Source organism: Pleurodeles waltl, chromosome 6 (genome assembly GCF_031143425.1).
Source record: "Pleurodeles waltl isolate 20211129_DDA chromosome 6, aPleWal1.hap1.20221129, whole genome shotgun sequence".
Taxonomy (NCBI): domain Eukaryota; kingdom Metazoa; phylum Chordata; class Amphibia; order Caudata; family Salamandridae; genus Pleurodeles; species Pleurodeles waltl.
The window spans coordinates 247,771,866-247,793,074 of NC_090445.1; the positions used below are offsets into that span (position 1 = coordinate 247,771,866).

The 21,209-nt window shown below is 44.9% G+C and overlaps 1 protein-coding gene across 6 annotated transcripts in view; it reads left to right on the forward strand.

Moving 5' to 3' along the window:
- Positions 1 to 899: 899 nt before the first annotated feature.
- Positions 900 to 21,209, forward strand: part of DDX42 (DEAD-box helicase 42) — a 516,281-nt gene continuing 495,971 nt past the window's right edge. For 3 of the 6 annotated variants that reach the window (XM_069238031.1, XM_069238033.1, XM_069238036.1), the window contains exons 1-2: positions 900 to 1,002; positions 20,562 to 20,619. The gene's annotated coding sequence lies outside the window, so the exon portion shown is untranslated. The remainder of the gene's footprint in view (positions 1,003 to 20,561; positions 20,620 to 21,209) is intronic. The other 3 variants (XM_069238032.1, XM_069238035.1, XM_069238034.1) reach the window with 1 other exon arrangement.

Genomic DNA, 21,209 nt, shown 5'->3' on the forward strand with positions numbered 1-21,209 from the left:
CACTGACTTCTCAGTGCAGCCAGGTTTATATACAAAACGTCATGTATCACACACAACGCCCTACACAAATCCATTCCACATTACCTGTTTGACAAGATGAATTATCTGGTGAGGCTAGACCATCATTGTACTAGCCAACCTGGGAAGTGGGAGATTTTGAAAAAAAATCAGGGAAATGTATTTTCCCAACTGGCTTGTATTAAGGCAGGGGTAGTTTTTGTGAGGAGACACCTAAAATAAAGCCATTTTCGGTTTATAAATCGGGAGTCTCCCGTCTAAATCGAATATATAAGCATGTATGCATCACGGAAAGCTAAAGTGCTGCTTCTTAGAACCCCCGAACTTTCCAAGGGAACTATTGATGGCGCAATACTTCTGGGATCAGTTTGGAAGTCTTTACCTGTAAACCTATATGGATCAGAAAATGAAAGGCTATCTTACGATCTGAATTGAAAGCCCTTTGTGAAAGACATTTTAGTTTATTTCTATCTTCTCCATTCCACACTTCTTCTCAGTTTCCACGCTGATTGATGCAACTGAGGCTTTCTTATCTACCTTGATCTAATTGCACACCTTCCTGTGCCTGACACACATCCACTTCCTGTTAATCAACATGACTGCTCCAAAGTATACCTTACTTTTGATGCTCTCAATCTGTAAAAGTTGCAACACCACGGGTTACTTCAGTTTATATCCCTTTATAACGCATTATATAACCTTTGGATAATGCCCGCGCTATATCAAATAGTAAACGTAAATAAAAACAAATGAAAAAGAGTAGTACATAGCATAGTTCCAATATGGCGAATGAGCAGTCTTCTCACAGACGTAGAGATCGTTCCGTTGTCTGTCTTCAGTGTCTAGTCGTACTGTATCAACTCATTCTGTATGCGCGTTACGTCACCCCCTCCCCCACGTACGTTCGCCATCTCGATTTGCAGTGGTGTCGCCTTCCGTGAAGTGGATGTGTTTGTCCTGAGTGGTATTGGAAGGCGGAGACAGGTATGTTAGGACGGGAATGGTGCAATGATGAGAGGAATGCCCTTTGGCCATGTGGTTTCCTGAGCGGGCAGCATAATACACCTTTAGCAGAGACTTACGGGTGGACTGCAGCGGAAAAGATTGACTATAAGCAAGGCCGCGGTACGAAAGAACGTGGCTATGTAAGCTGCCGCTGGACCCACTGTTCTATGTTATCGTGAGGTGACAGTGTATGCCACTTACTTTCCCCACTGCACCGCCGGGTCATACTGCTAGCCACGATGCTCGTAATAGTTTCTATCAGCTTCCACGATATATTCGTATTTTCAAAGGTGTGCTTAAAAAATAATTGAAGCAGCTAATGTCTATACCGCAGATTTCATAAACCCGAAATGCCGTGCCATTTTTCACACACTGGCAGGTTCACTGTTGACAAGGAGTTTGTCTTCGGAGCACTGTTTACATCCTCAAAACGGTTTTCCGGGGGAGAGGACCATTGGTGTACTTTCTTATCTGGCAATATGTATAAGGAATGCTACCCATCGCAATAAATCGTTTATGTGTGCGGAACATTGTGAATTGTCTTTACGTCATAGGAACTTGAAAATCTGTTTCCTGCTGGGTTAATGCGTTTAAATGGGCGCGTTTTTGCATTCTTGCGACGATGTCTACTTACAGCATGGCAGATGAATGATACTCCGGAGACCATTGTGTTGACCTGTATGGCTCTAAATACCACCCACAAGACCTCGAATAACGCGGTCAATTGGTAGGGTGCGTCTGGAGGAGGGCGGCACTCCAGTAAAAAGTCCGAGAAGTGAAAAGGGAACCTGGGGATTGTGTAATTCTAGAAACTATTTAGTTTCCCAGTGTAAGTGATTGTGTTATGGTGGGTAGGCCACATTAGGCGTCTGATCGACAGGTGGGAAAGAACAAATGTGGTCTTCAAGATTCCTGTGTTCAGTATGAATTGCAGGGCTGTGATAACTATCTTTTGATGGTGTTCTTTGACTGCAGCGTTTGCTTACCAGTGTACTCACACCGTTGCAGTGACAGTATGCGTGTCTATTGATTCTACATTATTGCAACCAAGTTACTCTAACCCCCTGTTCCATGGTTGCTAGTGGGCACGTTTTTAACTGAATTTGTGCACTTCATTTTCTCCAACCTGCAGAGCATTCTTCACACTAGGTAAATGCAGTTTTTGTGTTAGAGTTGAAGAGGCCTAGCTGTTGGTTCTCATCAGCATTTGTGAACTTACAGGCCTCAAAAAATTATACTTTTCCCCTCGCTGTGCCAAGTCATGCTTTATCAGGTCGAGCTATTTTAAGGACCTATTTGTCCCTTTTGGCGAATTGACAAAAAACAGATGTTCTGTTCAGCCAGAAAGCGAAGGAGCAAAAAATACTTTAAATCTTGACCTTATCACATTTACTCTGTGTTTAGGGACAGAGGTCAAAAGTCAGTTTGTCTCCTAATAATTAATTTCCTTCTGCCTTCAGAGTTCCAGGACTTTGTAAGGTGAACTGTCTGACCTGCTGTAGAAAGAATGTGAAATGAAAGTCTGCAAAGTGTCAGGTTTCACATTTACGTAACTAAGTCAGCTGTACAAATATTTCTAAATATGTTTCAGTAGTTGTGAAAGCCCATTTTTTGTGCTTCTGTGTGATGAACAAAATATTTGAATTGAGTGAAAACAAATCGGAACTCTTTTTGGTGATGTGCAAAGGATAAATATGTTTTCTTAAACCCAATTTTTCACAGATTATTGTTAATACACTATATTATTTTATCAGTAAAGCTGCAAGTTAGTGGAAATGTTTTTGGGCATTTATTGGACATTTACTGTCAGTAAATCAATCAATCATATTTGTAAATCGTGGTTTATCACCCCAGGCTGTATTCTGGCGCCTAAGGTGGTTGCTGCATGTCTGGCCTACTCCTTGGAAAGCCATGTCTTGAGTTTTTATCTGAATTCAAGGAGGGTGTGCACGGTGCGAATGTGGGCAGGTTGTTCCAGTTCTTGGCGGCTATGTAGGTGAACGATAGCCCTTCACAGCGGCTGCGTTGGATTCTCTGGACATGAGCGAGGGTGAGCGTTCTCGAGCGGAGCTCCCTGGTTGGCTGGTGGAAGGAGAGTCTGTCTTTGATTAGCTTGGGTCCGATGTTGTGGAGGGCTTTGTAGGCGATGGTGAGAACTTTGAATTTGCACCGCTTGTGCACCGGCAGCCAGATGGTATGTTTTTTTTCTTTTCTGTGAAGGTCTAGGACGGGTATCGCTGCTGCATTCTGGACCGCAGATTCTGCATTAAAAGATCAGTGTAACACCTGTTGATTTTTGTCATATAACTTAGCCATTTAAGTAAGTGAGACCACCTTTTACTATATGCACCCTCAATGTGCCAGATATGAGTCACACTTCTCTCCACTCCTTAGTTCTTATGAGTGACATCAGCTGTCAGAAAAGAGACTCTTCTCCCTCCCACTATTTAAAAGTTCCAGGCTCAGTGGTGCTCACTCTGCATATTCCTTCCCAAATGTTTTCTAGCTCAGAGACTAAAATGATAATGAATCATTATTGATTTTGTATTTTGCTGTATTTGATTTTACTGCCCTTCCTTCTCTATATCACTTGTATGGTGGAAAATGCTTCCCTGGTGAACAAATAAGGAATAACTCCAAGCTTTGCTGCATCTGGTATGCTTCGGTGCTACAGTGTATCATGAAAATTACTACTAGAGTCACATAAATGTGCTCCAATCATGTTGCAACAAACCCTGTTATAACATGTTATATGAGGAATATAACGAAGGAAATGAGAGATGAGATCAACACCTGCACACAGAAAGCTGTATCTGTTGTGGATTCTGTCCAGTTGGTGCTTTGTTTTAGGAAATGGAGAGATCTTTATAGGTCTTTTAAATTTCAGGTATTTGGTGATTGTCCTTATGTTCTTGATGGACATGCTCCATAGTTTGCATGTCTGTACAGAGAAGGGTTGCTTGCCCAGTTAGGTTTTTTTAAATAGGTAGAATTGGCAAAGATATAACCATTCTTGTTCTGATGTAGAAGTAGAGCCTGCATATGATTGTAAATAGTGAGTCCTGCCTACTGGATAGTTCAGTGGGCAATGAAAAGAGCTTTAAAGGAATATTATCTAGCCACTGGGATCCTTGAGGGCAGAGATGATGTAGCCCAAGTTGCTTGAGTTTAACATTTGTCTTGCAACATCATTCTGGACCTGTTGCAGTTTTCAATTAGGTGTTTTGATAGTCCAATTTAGAGCATGTTGATGTGGTTGAGTCTTGGCAAGACTAGAGCCTTAGAGTCTGGAGCAATGTGAGATGTTCTTAGGTGAGGAACAGAGGATTTGCATGGTACAGAATGCATTTTTAGTCACTTGGTAAACATTTGGTTGGAGTGATTTGAGAAACAACTATTGAGTTATTTAAACCAGTGGTTTATGGAAAGGAAGGAACATCATTTGGACTCTTTATTCATGTGGATCTTCAACCATTTGAGATCAATGATCTGGTTTACAGTTACACTTAGCTTTTTGGGTAATAGGTTGGTTCTCAGTGGAGTCAAATGCTGATGACTGGTTAAGAAGGAGGATTTCATCCACCAGTTAGTATACTGTTTTCCATACCAACCTGACTAAAGCCTGGAACTCGCTTCATCTATCTTTCAGATCAATTGCTTCTATGTTAAAAAGAAAACTAAAAACCTTCCTGTTCAAAGGTAGCTGTATTGCTTCCTCTTTCCGCTCTATAAAAGTAGAAAAAAAATAAAATTACAGTAATAGAAGCTTGTTGCTTCCTCATTTCACTTGTAATCCTCTCTATTTATCGTGCTTCTTGAATGTGTACTCTGTACTGTGACAACACATAGGTCCGCAGGAGGGACTACAGCCTCCAAGTGTGCAGTACAGTTTGTATATTCTGAATCAAACTCTTAACTGGTTTCTTTCATGGGTTTTCACTTTACCTGCCTGCCAGGGGAACAGTTCTCGAAGGCCGGTTGTTTTAAAATGTACTTTTTGAGTCCCAGTTCCATATGTATTGTTGGCCTGTTTTCTCTGTCTCACTTTTAGTGTTTCTGTTATCCTTGTCAGTAGCTGCCAACCTACGTTTAGCAGTAACTTCGTCCTGCCCCCTATTAACTGTCTTTGCAGTTTGTGATATCTATAATTGGGCCAACTGAAAGTAAAACGCCTGTGTTATTAAAACCACAAAGAATCACACAAAATCATTGCGATTACAGTGTTAATAACAATTTAAGGTTGTCTTGAATAACCTTCTTCTTCTTTTTTTTTTTTTTGTAACAGAGAAAACATAAATGCATTTCTTGCCTATATAGAGCTTTTAGCTCTATGGCCGCTGTAGCTTCTGGATGCTTATCTTCACCTATGAGGTGACTCATGCACGGCTATGCATCACCGTTCTGTGGGAATAGTTTTCTGATGCAGTTTACCATTATCGATAACCATTTTCTAGGTCCCACATACTAGGCATTGCAAGCTGTCTGGTTGGAAATAAAATATTGTGGGATTTCCAAGAACCTACAGTTGTTTTACAGCAGGGGGTCTCCAACCAGTAGCTCGCTAGTTCCTTGTAAGTATGCTCATGAAAGCCCATCGTATTAGGTCAAAATGAGGATCTGGGCACAATAAAGGAGATAGTGAGTCACATATTTAGGCCTTTGAAGTCCCAGCCAAAAACACCAATGTTAGGTCTCCACACTGACAGTCTGCTGCAGTCGGATGGTCTGCAACATGACCACATGCTTTCCCTCGCAGAGCATCAACGTTGAATAGAGATTGTGTAAAACGCATTCCGTCAATCACAGTGTGTAAATTAACACTCTGCCATGAATGAATGGCAGAAGGAGCAAGAGTAGATAATATTCATGAGTAGCACAGGGTAATATTCATTGACCAAAATTAGCTCCTGTCATAGAAAAGAAAAAGTTGGAGACCACTGTTTTACAGCCTGCCCATTTCTTTCCATTGTTTGGCTTTATTGTTCACTTATGTGCATGCTTCTTGTTCAGTGACTTTCCATTTCTATCTTTTTCCATCTTGTTTGTCCCTTCCCGGAAAGACCTAACATCCTTCTGTGAGTTTGCAGTGTCAAATAGGAAATGTAGTGGCACAAAGTAGTATTTCTTGCTGTAACTTTTAATTGTTTTAGATTACTAATATTTCTTGGTTTATCATAGTTTAAATCCCCTAAAACCTCACTGTTTCCTGCCATTAACCTGTTCTGCCACCGCCCTTCTCCAATATTCTCCTCCTCTGCTCTCCCCCTCACATTATCACCTTTCTTTGCCATCACAGTTATGTCATCAACCCGTCCTCTGCCATGAACCTCCCCTCCCATTCCTCTGCCATTATCCTCCCCAGCATGATCTTCTACCATCACTACACTCTGGTCAATATCTGTTGCAAACCGAGCAATGTTGATAATAATCAACAGTTTGACACATTTCCAATACACAACGTAGGCACATTCTCATCAGTACATATTTAATGAGGCACTGAAACCCCCTCCACCCTTTCCCCACCCCTTCAAGTGCCATTATTGTGTACCTGAGGAGTGTCTCCCAGTGCAGTATCTCATAGGACAGCCTCAATGGCCTCTCCAGGCAACCTTATGCCTTCCCCACATCTGCAGTATTCTCATCCTATGCCTCTGAATTCCAGCAACGGACCACATACCTCTTCAAATTTCCTTGGCACCCCTGTCATTTAGATATATTTCTCCACCTGCATACACCAGTCCAAGCTCACCAACCAGTGCTCTATGACTTAAACTCTCAGGCTGCTCCACAGTTGAACAATATCCCTTCTCGCTACCTTTGTGGCAACATTGCACAATAATAAAGTATATTTTAGCCGTGTCTGCTCGCCCCAAATGTCTAGGGTCATCAGCGTCCGTCCCGCTTATCATCCTCAAGTGTTGGCGACTCACTTCACTCCAGTATGTGTAAAGCCGTGGGAACCCTCTTTGAAGCCGCAGGCTCCCCACGGGGTTTGTAACAGTGTTCCAGTTTGCCTGCATCCTCGTGTATCTGTCTTTTCCATGTGATGGAGTCTGGTCCTCGTAAAATATGCTTGGTGAAGGACATTTAACAGCACTAAGCAGAGCCCAGCCCTAATGGCCACCTCTTTTGGATATCGGCACGCCTCCCACCACTCGTCGTTTGCTAAAATGCCACCATCCCTTTCCCGTTTTTCTTTTAACAGTAAAGAAGGTTGACTATTATTTGATAGATTTGGGACACAGCATACCGTGGAGTGGGTGTGCCAATAATCTATGTTTCAGTAGTCTCCTCTGCCACGTCTTGGAGTCTTTCCCCATAGCGTGTCAGAGCATATTTCACTTGCAGATATCTATATCGTTGTGATTCTGTCAGTTCATATTGTTGTTCTAACTCTTGGAAACGTAAAGTCTCCGGTCGCCCCAAATGTCCTCCGGTTTTGATATCCCTGGTATGTCCCACTGTCTTCATCATGGGCAGTCTCTCCCCACCCTGGTTGGATGATACCACTAGGGCGGACTCAACCTCGCAAAAAAATGTTCTTAGATAACATTCCACTGGACAGTGATGGGTCTAGACAGCTAAAAATACCTAGAGATGCCCCAGGCTATCACCTTTATTTTTGGGAGCCGCTGGTATACCTAAAACCAATACTGAGATGGACTACATGCACTGTGCAAAGAGTTCCCATGGGCTAAAAGTATGGTTATTTGCTTGCCAACATTGATGCCAGCAGGGTTGGAGGCGAGTGGAAGTAAGCTGGGCACCGTGGAAGCAAAGCATGTGCATGGTATCGACAGGGAATCACAGAATTATTTTGAAAGTTTTGTTCCATACAGCATTCCAAATTAAGTGCTGTAGGAAGTTGGCTCTGTATGTGCTATTTCAAAGTAAGGAATAGCATGCACAGAGTCCAAGGGTTCCCCTTAGAGGTAAAATAGTGGTAAAAAGAGATAATACTAATGCTCTATTTTGTGGTAGTGTGGTCGAGCAGTAGGCTTATCCAAAGAGTAGTGTTAAGCATTTGTTGTACATACACATAGACAATAAATGAGGTACACACACTCAGAGACAAATCCAGCCAATAGGTTTTTGTATAGAAAAATATCTTTTCTTAGTTTATTTTAAGAACCACAGGTTCAAATTCTACATGTAATATCTCATTCGAAAGGTATTGCAGGTAAGTACTTTAGGAACTTTAAATCATAAAAATTGCATGTATACTTTTCAAGTTATTGACAAATAGCTGTTTTAAAAGTGGACACTTAGTGCAATTTTCACAGTTCCTAGGGGAGGTAAGTATTTGTTAGGTTAACCAGGTAAGTAGGACACTTACAGGGCTTAGTTCTTGGTCCAAAGTAGCCCACCGTTGGGGGTTCAGAGCAACCCCAAAGTTACCACACCAGCAGCTCAGGGCCGGTCAGGTGCAGAGTTCAAAGTGGTGCCCAAAACACATAGGCTTCAATGGAGAAGGGGGTGCCCCGGTTCCAGTCTGCCAGCAGGTAAGTACCCGCGTCTTCGGAGGGCAGACCAGGGGGGTTTTGTAGGGCACCGGGGGGGACACAAGCCCACACAGGAATTTCACCCTCAGCGGCGCGGGGGCAGCCGGGTGCAGTGTTAGAACAAGCGTCGGGTTTGTAGTGTTAGTCTATGGGAGATCTAGGGATCTCTTCAGCGCTGCAGGCAGGCAAGGGGGGGGTTCCTCGGGGAAACCTCCACTTGGGCAAGGGAGAGGGACTCCTGGGGGTCACTTCTCCAGTGAAAGTCCGGTCCTTCAGGTCCTGGGGGCTGCGGGTGCAGGGTCTCTCCCAGGCGTCGGGTTTTGGATTCAAGGAGTCGCGGTCAGGGGAAGCCTCGGGATTCCCTCTGCAGGCGGCGCTGTGGGGGCTCAGGGGGGACAGGTTTTTGTACTCCCAGTATCAGAGTAGTCCTGGGGTCCCTCCTGAGGTGTTGGATCTCCACCAGCCGAGTCGGGGTCGCCGGGTGCAGTGTTGCAAGTCTCACGCTTCTTGCGGGGAGCTTGCAGGGTTCTTTCAAGGCTGCTGGAAACAAAGTTGCAGCCTTTCTTGGAGCAGGTCCGCTGTCCTCGGGAGTTTCTTGTCTTTTCGAAGCAGGGGCAGTCCTCAGAGGATGTCGAGGTCGCTGGTCCCTTTGGAAGGCGTCGCTGGAGCAGGATCTTTGGAAGGCAGGAGACAGGCCGGTGAGTTTCTGGAGCCAAGGCAGTTGTCGTCTTCTGGTCTTCCTCTGCAGGGGTTTTCAGCTAGGCAGTCCTTCTTCTTGTAGTTGCAGGAATCTAATTTTCTAGGGTTCAGGGTAGCCCTTAAATACTAAATTTAAGGGCGTGTTTAGGTCTGGGGGGTTAGTAGCCAATGGCTACTAGCCCTGAGGGTGGGTACACCCTCTTTGTGCCTCCTCCCAAGGGGAGGGGGTCACATCCCTAATCCTATTGGGGGAATCCTCCATCTGCAAGATGGAGGATTTCTAAAAGTTAGAGTCACCTCAGCTCAGGACACCTTAGGGGCTGTCCTGACTGGCCAGTGACTCCTCCTTGTTGCTTTCTTTGTTCCCTCCAGCCTTGCCGCCAAAAGTGGGGGCCGTGGCCGGAGGGGGCGGGCAACTCCACTAAGCTGGAGTGCCCTGCTGGGCTGTGACAAAGGGGTGAGCCTTTGAGGCTCACCGCCAGGTGTCACAGCTCCTGCCTGGGGGAGGTGTTAGCATCTCCACCCAGTGCAGGCTTTGTTACTGGCCTCAGAGTGACAAAGGCACTCTCCCCATGGGGCCAGCAACATGTCTCTGGTGTGGCAGGCTGCTGGAACTAGTCAGCCTACACAGACAGTCGGTTAAGTTTCAGGGGGCACCTCTAAGGTGCCCTCTGGGGTGTATTTTGCAATAAAATGTACACTGGCATCAGTGTGCATTTATTGTGCTGAGAAGTTTGATACCAAACTTCCCAGTTTTCAGTGTAGCCATTATGGTGCTGTGGAGTTCGTGTTTGACAGACTCCCAGACCATATACTCTTATGGCTACCCTGCACTTACAATGTCTAAGGTTTTGTTTAGACACTGTAGGGGTACCATGCTCATGCACTGGTACCCTCACCTATGGTATAGTGCACCCTGCCTTAGGGCTGTAAGGCCTGCTAGAGGGGTGTCTTACCTATACTGCATAGGCAGTGAGAGGCTGGCATGGCACCCTGAGGGGAGTGCCATGTCGACTTACTCGTTTTGTCCTCACTAGCACACACAAGCTGGCAAGCAGTGTGTCTGTGCTGAGTGAGAGGTCTCCAGGGTGGCATAAGACATGCTGCAGCCCTTAGAGACCTTCCTTGGCATCAGGGCCCTTGGTACCAGAAGTACCAGTTACAAGGGACTTATCTGGATGCCAGGGTCTGCCAATTGTGGATACAAAAGTACAGGTTAGGGAAAGAACACTGGTGCTGGGGCCTGGTTAGCAGGCCTCAGCACACTTTCAATTGTAAACATAGCATCAGCAAAGGCAAAAAGTCAGGGGGCAACCATGCCAAGGAGGCATTTCCTTACAAGTGCCTAGTCACCAGAAGGGTTCTACATTTAACAGTGATGTGTTACTTTGTAGCTGGGCCACCACCCTCAGGGAAAACCTCTGCTTGCTATTGCTGCCTTGGGTATGTCAAGTGTACAAAGGAAGTAACTTGATTATTTGAATTGGAATGAAATCGAATCTTATGTCTCACAATCTGTTTATGCCTTTACTTCTCTGTAAACATTAGAAGTGCTTGAAAATAGGCTCACAGTTAAGGTACCAAGTGCTGTAAAAATCCCAAAATAAGGCCCCTTCAAAAGGGTGTGCAATTCACTGAGGTGGGCAGACACAAATCCTGAAACCTTCAATGCTACACTTGGGATAGTGGAAACGTTTCAGCTATGGCAGTAGGAGAGTTGACTTTAAATCCTGGATTTACCACTTTGACAAAATATGCTGGCTGTGAACACCGTTTAAAGTCTGAGCAGGTCCTCCAGCACAGTAGGATGTCTTTTGGTGAGAGTAGTCCCTAAATCTCACCATCAGAACCACTTAAAATGTTTCTGTTTGTGTGCAGTGAGCAAGATGGCCACTATGGAACCAGAAGACATGTGTTTCCTTAAATTAATCCCAGTTGCCCATTATGACATACTGTGCACTCTTATGTAATCACTTTCACAACCTATTTCTTTGCTCCTTATTAGGGACTACTCTACGAGTGCATGCGTCTTGTATGCGAGACGCTGTTGTGATCAGTAAAGGGCCTGTCGCTCATCATGTGTTGGTTTGTGTGGCACTCGTCTTCACTGCCTCCTAATTCGTCAAGACATGTCTGCCGTCATTTTTGTTCCTCGGCGTGGAGCAGGGATCAATCACTAATTGATTTCAACTTAATTAGTGCCCCTCTGCTGCTCCCGATGTGATTGAGATACTATTTTGTTCTAACTTTCAGTGCCCCACAAACAGAAGGCTTGTGACTGGCAAAAAACATGCCCAGCAGGACAAACAAAATGTCAAAGTTTTTTTTATTTTTTAAAGCTACTTTTATTTGTTTTTGTTAAGTCATCTTTTCTCAGTTTCCACTCGTTTTTGTTGTTGTTTTGTTTTGTTATTGCTTGTGGGCACTGTTGTCAAAGGATGACAATTAACTTGTTCGAAATATGTGAGCCTCATTGCATTGTAAATGCTTGTTTTCTAGTGCAGATAGGAAAATCTTTAATCAAACCAAACACTGGTAGTGAGTATGTGAGGAGAAACAGGAATGTAACCAAACAATCATTTGATTTTTATCCAAGGGTTAGAGAACACCCACTCTTATAGTCCACTCACTAAAATATTGTGTAGTGAGAAAGGTATGAATTTTGAAACAAGGTGTCCTTCACTGTTGTTTGATGATAGTCAAAGCATATTCTCCTTATGTCTTTGACCACTTAATAGACAATATTTGATAGAGGTGGGTGAGCCAAGCGCCTGGCTGAGCAGCTCAAGATTTTCTTGAACTCTGGCCCAAAACAAGCTGAGCCTTGTAGCTTCTGTCAACCACCCGCAACCTAACCTCATGCTTGAAGAATTAAAGACAAAGCATTACCTTAAGATGTAAAACGTGAGAGGGAACGACATAACTATCTAATGGCTGAATGTCACATTGTGAAACCAGAAAATCTGGGATCAATCCCGGCTTCCCCACTTGACCAGAATATGTGATACTAGGCAATTGTTTTATTTCACTTCGCTCCTCCTTTTACTCCATTTTCACACACGAGAGCCCATTGAGGTACGTAATTTCAGGATGTGCCCTCGGGGGTGTGAAATTTAATAACAAATCTACTTGTCCATGGGACTGGTTGCTTCTTAAATCTACTTGTCCTGTAAAAAAAAAAAAAAAAAAAAAAAAAAAAATCTACTTGTCCCATTGGTGCCATGTAATGCGGTGACAAATTTTGGCAGCAGTCTCATTATGTAAGAGCTCTGATAATAGGCTTACTGATTATGCCAGGGCTACTACTATAATTGGGCTTGAATACTTTCAGTTTCAATACCTACTATAGCAATTTCCTTACTTTGCCACCTTCCACAGATCTACATACTGGGGCTGGAGGAAGCAGTAAGCAATAGTTCTGGGTTGGAATGCCTTTGAGTCTTCAAACCTACTAACTTGCATGTTTTATGGATTTTCACCAGCTCTTCTCTAATAATTTCTCATAATGAGAAAGGTTGGAAATTTACTCCTGACAATAGCAAAAGTAGAAGTTCTTACAGGGTTGGGGAAAAAAGTGGTTGGAGGGAATGTGAATTTGTAAACGCTCAATCGATTTTCACATGAGTAAATATACACATGCATATTGACTCATGATAAAATACAGTTCACAAGTATTTTCTAGGAGTAAGATTTCCTGGTCTACTTCTGTAAGTTCTTGTGAATTCATGAAAGCCACCAATTCAAAGACCTATACCATGGGTGCACTTTTGCGACTTTTGTTTTTAAAGAATTGGGTCACTAATTATGTCTGGCATTAACAAAGACATTTTGTTTTCATCAAACTTTTGTTTCTCTATCTATTGGCTGGCTTTACTGTGAGTGATAGCATTCTGCTCTTCCACAGGGAGCATATTGGCACACAAAGTAGTTTTGTTTAGTGCCAGGGACTACTGTGGCATCAGTGGCGTAACAAAACTGGAGGAGGGCCCCTGGAAGGACCATGGAGGGGCCCTCCCTCCAGACCTACTCTGGGCAGGTTCTGTGCGGAGAATGCATCCTGGAGGGGGGCAGCAGGGCCTTTATTATGCCACTGGTGGCAATGTGTGTTTTTTGAGACCAAAAACCTTTTTTTCTTTTTGCCAGTGTTTGTTACAATGGTGAGGGTCTGCCAGCTCCCACAACAATAAAGTGTTAGAAAAGCAATGTCAAAACAAGACGCACACTGACTAAACCAAAAGACTCACAAAAAAAATGTCAGATTGGTTAGCTTTGCAAGTGCTTGTTTATTTTCATGCTTCCCATAATCGTGTTGAAAATGGTTACACTGATTTTCCATTAGAAATATTTTTTGGAAATACTAGCATGCATCAAAACATTTTTACTTAATGACGCTTCAAAGAAAAAGCACCTAAAATTTCATAATAGCGAAACTTTTTTCCTACTTGCATTTTTTCCTGAACATTTTACTTTGAAAGCATAGAATCATCATTCTTGCTTACAAGCTTCTGCAAAGATTTGCATCTACTCAGAGAGCATTCTGGGAGCATTACACTTAGCCTCATATTGTTAAACTTTTCAAACGTGTGTACACTTTAAAAAAAAAAAATATATTTTTACTTGAACCACTGTTGGTAGTGCAGTGTGACATTAACATGTTTATTTACAGCCTCACCCTAATAATTAAGGCTTTTCATTAATGAACCATAAATACAAGTTTGAACATTATTGCCATATGGACACATACATTACCTGAACTGCAGACAGTTGCTTTCTCTGTAAACTGGCAGCCAAAGGGTTTGTGCTGCAGGAGGTTGGGCCTGCTTGCCCTAAGGACAACATAAACATGAAAACTTGTTGCCCGTGACCCCAAACAGTATGTCCCGGGCGATAGGAATTCCCTGTGCACTGTACAAAACCTTCTCTTGTGTTTGATTTAATAAACTGTAGTGTTGGACACTCAGAGGGTCACTAAACTGACTTCCCTCTTGGGTCACCATTGGCATTGTTGTCGGAGTGAGGAGAAGACATGGCTGCTACTAAATTCCTCTTTAAAAACGTTGCTTTTCGATAATACTTCTCAGTGTCATGTTATAATCAGATAGACTAAGAGGAGTTGCTTTTACACATACCTGGAATGCATGTTTTTGAAATTTGAATAAACTTTTACATGTTGCAAGATCTCTTAAAAAGTGAAAGTATTTCTAAAGTGGTGCAGGGCACTTTTTTTTTTTTCCAGTTAATGTATAAATAAATGCCTGGGTTTATTTATCTTTTTTCGGAGTGTTAGTGCTCAGTCAGGCAAACGGAAGTCCAGTGCTGCTGTTCACCAGAGGGCCACATCTAAAGGTCCACAAGCAGCCCCCAGACTGTACTTTGAGTATCACTGATCTAAAACATAGATAATCTGAAAACCCAGTGTAGGAAAGTGCCCTTGTTGGCATGGTTACCCCCCACCCCATTTTTGCCTGATATTGATGCCAACTTTGATTGAGAGTGTGCTGGGATCCTGCTAACCAGGTCCCAGCACCAGTGTTCTTTCCCAAAATCTATACCGTTGTTTGTACACTAGGCTCACAGTTGAGTCCTTTGTAAAAGGTACCCATGGTACCAAGGGCCCTGTGGCCAGGAAAGGTCCCCAAGGGCTGCAGAATGTATTATGCCACCCTTGGGGACCCCTCACCAAGCACATGCACACTGCCTTAGCAACTTGGGTGTGCTGGTGGAGAGAAAAAGGCAAAGTCGACATGACACGCCTCTCAGGGTGCCATGCCCACAAACCACTACCCGTGGCATAGGTAAGTCAGCCCTCTAGCAGGCCTTACAGTCCTAAGACAGGCTTCACTGTACCCCAGGTGAGGGCATAGCTGCTTGAGCTTAATGCCCCTACAGTGTCTAAATCCATTCTTAGACATTGTAAGTGCAGTTGTAGCCATATTGAGTATATTGTCTGGGAGTTTGTCATTATGAACTCCACAGTTCCATAATGGCTTCCCTGAATACTGGGAAGTTTGGTATCAAACTTCTCAGCACAATAAACCCACACTGATGGCAGTGTTGGATTTATTGAAAAATGCACACAGAGGGCATCCTAGGGATGCCCCTTGTATGTTAGCCAAACTGCTAGTGCAGGACCGACCAGTCTGTGCCAGCCTGCCACTTTCAGACATGTTTCTGACCACATGGGGTGAGAGCCTTTGTCCTCTCGGTGGCCAGAAACAAAGCCTGTCCTGGTGGGTGTGCTTCACCCCCCCGCCCTGTGCAGGAACTGTAGCACCTAGCGATGAGCCTCAAAGGCTTAGGGCTCTTGTTACAGTGCCCCAGGGCACTCCAGCTAGCGGAGTTGCGCGCCCCCTGGACAAAGCCCCACTTTTGGCAGCAAGTCCGGCGGTAAAATTAGGGAGAGCAGGGAGGAGTGACCACAACAGCTGGGATTGACCCCCTTCCTGCAGAATCCTCCATCTTAGTTTGGAGGACAAGGGCAAATAGGGTTCGGTTGTGCTCCCTTCCCCAAATGGAGTGGACACTAGAAGAATGTAGCCACCCGAAGGGACAGTAACCATTGGCTACTGCCGCCTGACCCCTGTAACGCGCCTAAATCTGGGATTTAAGGGTTCCCTTGAACCCAGTTTGCCAGATTTCTTGCGACCTCACAAGAAAGAAGAAGGGCTGCTAAGCTGAAACCCCAGCAGAGAAGAAGGAAGATGAAAACTGACTTGCTCCCACCCCACCAGGCCTGTTACCTGCTTCAAAGAGCCTTGCAAAAGAAAGTGACGCATCCTGCAGGTCCAGTGACCTCTGCCAAGCCTCCAGAGGACTGTCTGCATCACAGAGGACCAAGAACTCCTGTGGACAGCGGTCCCGTCGAAGAGGAAACTACATCTAAGGACTCCAGAGCTTCCCCGTATCCGCGAGTCCTGATCACTCTGCGCCCAACGCTCAGGGCCCGTGTCCAGGTGGCCCAACTGACTGGAGAGGATCCCCAAGCAATTCCGAGCAAGTGCCCACCCTGGGTTGACCTCACGTGCCCTCCACGACGATGACTGCAGTGTGAATCTAGAGGACCCCCTGACCACGACCTCACTGGATGAAGATACCTTTTTGTCAAAAAAGTACACTGCGCCGCTGCCCCTTGGCCAACCCGACCACCGGTGCAACAACGTTGGGAAGGTGGCCCTCCTACTTGTTCAGTCTGTAGTTTCCCCGAACCGACCCCCTGGACCCAGCCTGCATCATCTAAGTGCCCCCGGGGTCCCGTAATAGGGAAGCATTGGGAGCCTGATTCTGTATTTGCACCCCACACCCGGGCGCCCCTGTGCCACTGAGGGTATGTGTTTGTGCTTACCTGTGTCACCCCCTCCCCCCCCCCCCAAAGGTCTGCCCTCCGAAGATGTGGGTACTTAACTGCAAGCATATCTGAATCCAATTGCCCCCAGTCGCCATAGAAGCCCACGTTAAATTTGCCTCAGCTTTGACCTCTGCACCTGGCCGGCCCCATGTTGCTGGTGGTGGGTGTTTGGGGTTAACTTGAACCCCAACCTGTGGACTTTCTAACCTACTGAGACTGGAACTGTAAGTCAAGTACTTACCTGTAATTCATATCAACTTTTCTTCCTCCGGGAACTGTTTCTGAAAATTGCACTGTCAACTTTTATAGCAGATAATTGCCAGTATTTCAAAAACTGTATAACTCATTGATTTCAAACAGAGTACTATTGATATATGTGTGAAATGCAAATCTATTGAAGTAATTACCTGCAACTTGAATCTTGTGGTTCTAAAATAAATTGAGAAAATATATTTTTGCAATGTATGGTGTAAAGAAATGGCTCCCTGTTGCAGTTACCCCCCACTTTTTGCCTGATACTGATGCTGACTTGACTGAGAAGTGTGCTGGGACCCTGCTAACCAGGCCCCAGCACCAGTGTTCTTTCCCTAACCTGTACTTTTGTATCCACAATTGGCAGACCCTGGCATCCAGATAAGTCCCTTGTAACTGGTACTTCTAGTACCAAGGGCCCTGATGCCAAGGAAGGTCTCTAAGGGCTGCAGCATGTCTTATGCCACCCTGGAGACCTCTCACTCAGCACAGACACACTGCTTGCCAGCTTGTGTGTGCTAGTGAGAACAAAACGAGTAAGTCGACATGGCACTCCCCTCAGGGTGCCATGCCAGCCTCTCACTGCCTATGCAAGTATAGGTCAGTCACCTCTCTAGCAGGCCTTACAGCCCTAAGGCAGGGTGCACTATACCATAGGTGAGGGTACCAGTGCATGAGCATGGTACCCCTACAGTGTCTAAACAAAACCTTAGACATTGTAAGTGCAGGGTAGCCATAAGAGTATATGGTCTGGGAGTTTGTCAAACACGAACTCCACAGCACCATAATGGCTACACTGAAAACTGGGGAGTTTGGTATCAAACTTCTCAGCACAATAAATGCACACTGATGCCAGTGCACATTTTATTGCAAAATACACCCCAGAGGGCACCTTAGAGGTGCCCCCTGAAACTTAACCGACTGTCTGTGTAGGCTGACTAGTTCCAGCAGCCTGCCACACTAGAGACATGTTGCTGGCCCCATGGGGAGAGTGCCTTTGTCACTCTGAGGCCAGTAACAAAGCCTGCACTGGGTGGAGATGCTAACACCTCCCCCAGGCAGGAGCTGTGACACCTGTCGGTGAGCCTCAAAGGCTCACCCCTTTGTCACAGCCCAGCAGGGCACTCCAGCTTAGTGGAGTTGCCCGCCCCCTCCGGCCACGGCCCCCACTTTTGGCGGCAAGGCTGGAGGGAACAAAGAAAGCAACAAGGAGGAGTCACTGGCCAGTCAGGACAGCCCCTAAGGTGTCCTGAGCTGAGGTGACTCTAACTTTTAGAAATCCTCCATCTTGCAGATGGAGGATTCCCCCAATAGGGTTAGGATTGTGACCCCCTCCCCTTGGGAGGAGGCACAAAGAGGGTGTACCCACCCTCAGGGCTAGTAGCCATTGGCTTCTAACCCCCCAGACCTAAACACGCCCTTAAATTTAGTATTTAAGGGCTACCCTGAACCCTAGAAAATTAGATTCCTGCAACAACAAGAAGAAGGACTGCCCAGCTGAAAACCCCTGCAGAGGAAGACCAGAAGACAACAACTGCCTTGGCTCCAGAAACTCACCGGCCTGTCTCCTGCCTTCCAAAGAACTCTGCTCCAGCGACGCCTTCCAAAGGGACCAGCGACCTCTGAATCCTCTGAGGACTGCCCTGCTTCTTCGATGACAAGAAACTCCCGAGGGCAGTGGACCTGCTCCAAAAAGACTGCAACTTTGTTTCAAGAAGCAGCTTTAAAGAACCCTGCAACTCCCCGCAAGAAGCGTGAGACTTGCAACACTGCACCCGGCGACCCCGACTCGGCTGGTGGAGAACCAACACCTCAGGGAGGACCCCCGGACTACTCTACGACTGTGAGTACCAAAACCTGTCCCCCCTGAGCCCCCACAGCGCCGCCTGCAGAGGGAATCCCGAGGCTTCCCCTGACCGCGACTCTCTGAAACCTAAGTCCCGACGCCTGGAAAAGACCCTGCACCCGCAGCCCCCAGGACCTGAAGGACCGGACTTTCACTGCAGAAGTGACCCCCAGGAGTCCCTCTCCCTTGCCCAAGTGGAGGTTTCCCCGAGGAAGCCCCCCCTTGCCTGCCTGCAACGCTGAAGAGATCCCTTGATCTCTCATTGACTAACATTGCGAACCCGACGCTTGTTCTAACACTGCACCCGGCCGCCCCCGCGCCGCTGAGGGTGAAATTTCTGTGTGGGCTTATGTCCCCCCCGGTGCCCTACAAAACCCCCCTGGTCTGCCCTCCGAAGACGCGGGTACTTACCTGCAAGCAGACCGGAACCGGGGCACCCCCTTCTCTCCATTCTAGCCTATGCGTTTTGGGCACCACTTTGAACTCTGCACCTGACCGGCCCTGAGCTGCTGGTGTGGTGACTTTGGGGTTGCTCTGAACCCCCAACGGTGGGCTACCTTGGACCAAGAACTGAACCCTGTAAGTGTCTTACTTACCTGGTAAAACTAACAAAAACTTACCTCCCCCAGGAACTGTGAAAATTGCACTAAGTGTCCACTTTTAAAATAGCTATTTGTGAATAACTTGAAAAGTATACATGCAATTGAAATGATTCAAAGTTCCTAATGTACTTACCTGCAATACCTTTCAAACAAGATATTACATGTTAAATTTGAACCTGTGGTTCTTAAAATAAACTAAGAAAATATATTTTTCTATAACAAAACCTATTGGCTGGATTTGTCTCTGAGTGTGTGTACCTCATTTATTGTCTATGTGTATGTACAACAAATGCTTAACACTACTCCTTGGATAAGCCTACTGCTCGACCACACTACCACAGAATAGAGCATTAGTATTATCTATTTTTACCACTATTTTACCTCTAAGGGGAACCCTTGGACTCTGTGCATGCTATTCCTTACTTTGAAATAGCACATACAGAGCCAACTTCCTACATATGGTCAGTCTGAAGTTAAGTCAATGAGTGTGTGCTTCTTCTATTGTCTGTGTGTGTGTGTTTGTGTGTGTGTACAACAAATGCTTTGCACTACCCTCGACCACACTACCACAAAAGCGTGCATTAGTATTATGTTCTTTAGCCTCTGTTAAACCTCTGGGCAACCCCTAAACTCTGTGCACACTATATCTCATTTTAATATAGTATGTACAGAGCAAGCTTCCTACACTCAGGGAGAAGCAGCAGTTAAGATATTAAAAAATCACAGTTCAGGAGCAATTATGTACCTAGAAGAAAAGCCACCATGACTAGCAATAATCTACAGGATTTATATTCCTTATATTCCCAAGAACTTGTACTGAGGAGTAACCCTTGAGCAGGCTCATTCAGAAGATCAAATGATCATTATGGATTCTCACACACAGATATGGTAATGTAAAATTGTCTCTTTGTATAGAAGAAGGTTGGTCAAGGTGCATTTAAAGCAGCCGCTTTATCTGTAATTTGAAGAATGGGAGTGGGACTGGTAAAAGAGGGATGTAGTTCTAAATGATGAGTGGAAAATCAATTTTCTGAAAGATTGCAAACCTCAAGTCTTCTCAGAAATGCTAACACTTTTGTTTACATTCTTAAATGTCATGATTTTACTCTTCAAAATGTCACATTTCAGTTTTTGGTTTTATGTTTATCACAAAGAGGATCCTCTCCTGCTGTCACTGATAATGTAGTACTATGATAACTGTAGCGCTGTTCGTGTAAACAACATAAGATCTTTGTTTTTTATAAAATCTTCATTTGAGTTTGGCCTTTGATACTTTGTTCTTTTATTTTCAGTGCCTTCTGCAACTTTGAGAACTTTGTGATTCAACCTTCTCCACCCTCTGAGGAGTACGTAAGTGGCTTAACCTCCTGAGAGTTTAACAGTCTGGGCCAAAATTAAGTTATGTCGGGCACTGGTTTTTTTGTAATAATCCAGTTTTTTTAGCACCTGGTTACAGACTGCTTTAGCTGGGCTAATAAGTTCCATATTGGGCCGGGCGCCATATTGCAGAAACACAAACATTCACTTGCCATAATGTTGACAGTGAAGTGGCTCGCTAAGTTTCATCTTCATAAACATCCCATCAATCGTGTTCTGTTGCCATTGTGTATCCACTTTTGATATACTGCAGGTATGCGTGCCAAACAAATGCATGTTACTCGTTGTTTGTTGCTATTGTAAAGGTTCTTGTGAAACCAGCTTTAAATTTGACAGACTGCTGAATTTCAACAGGACCATATTTGAAGCTCTCATTAGTATTTGCAACTGATTAATGATTGTCCAGAATCTTGTTACTTTTTTAAATCCCCTTTTCTAATACAACATGCAATTAGAAACTCAGTGCTGCAAGTCTCAACTCCTGTGAGACATAGGCCACCACTTCCCCAAAAAGACATAAAGAAATCCTGAAGTTATAACTGTATGAAATTTAGTGCTACTGG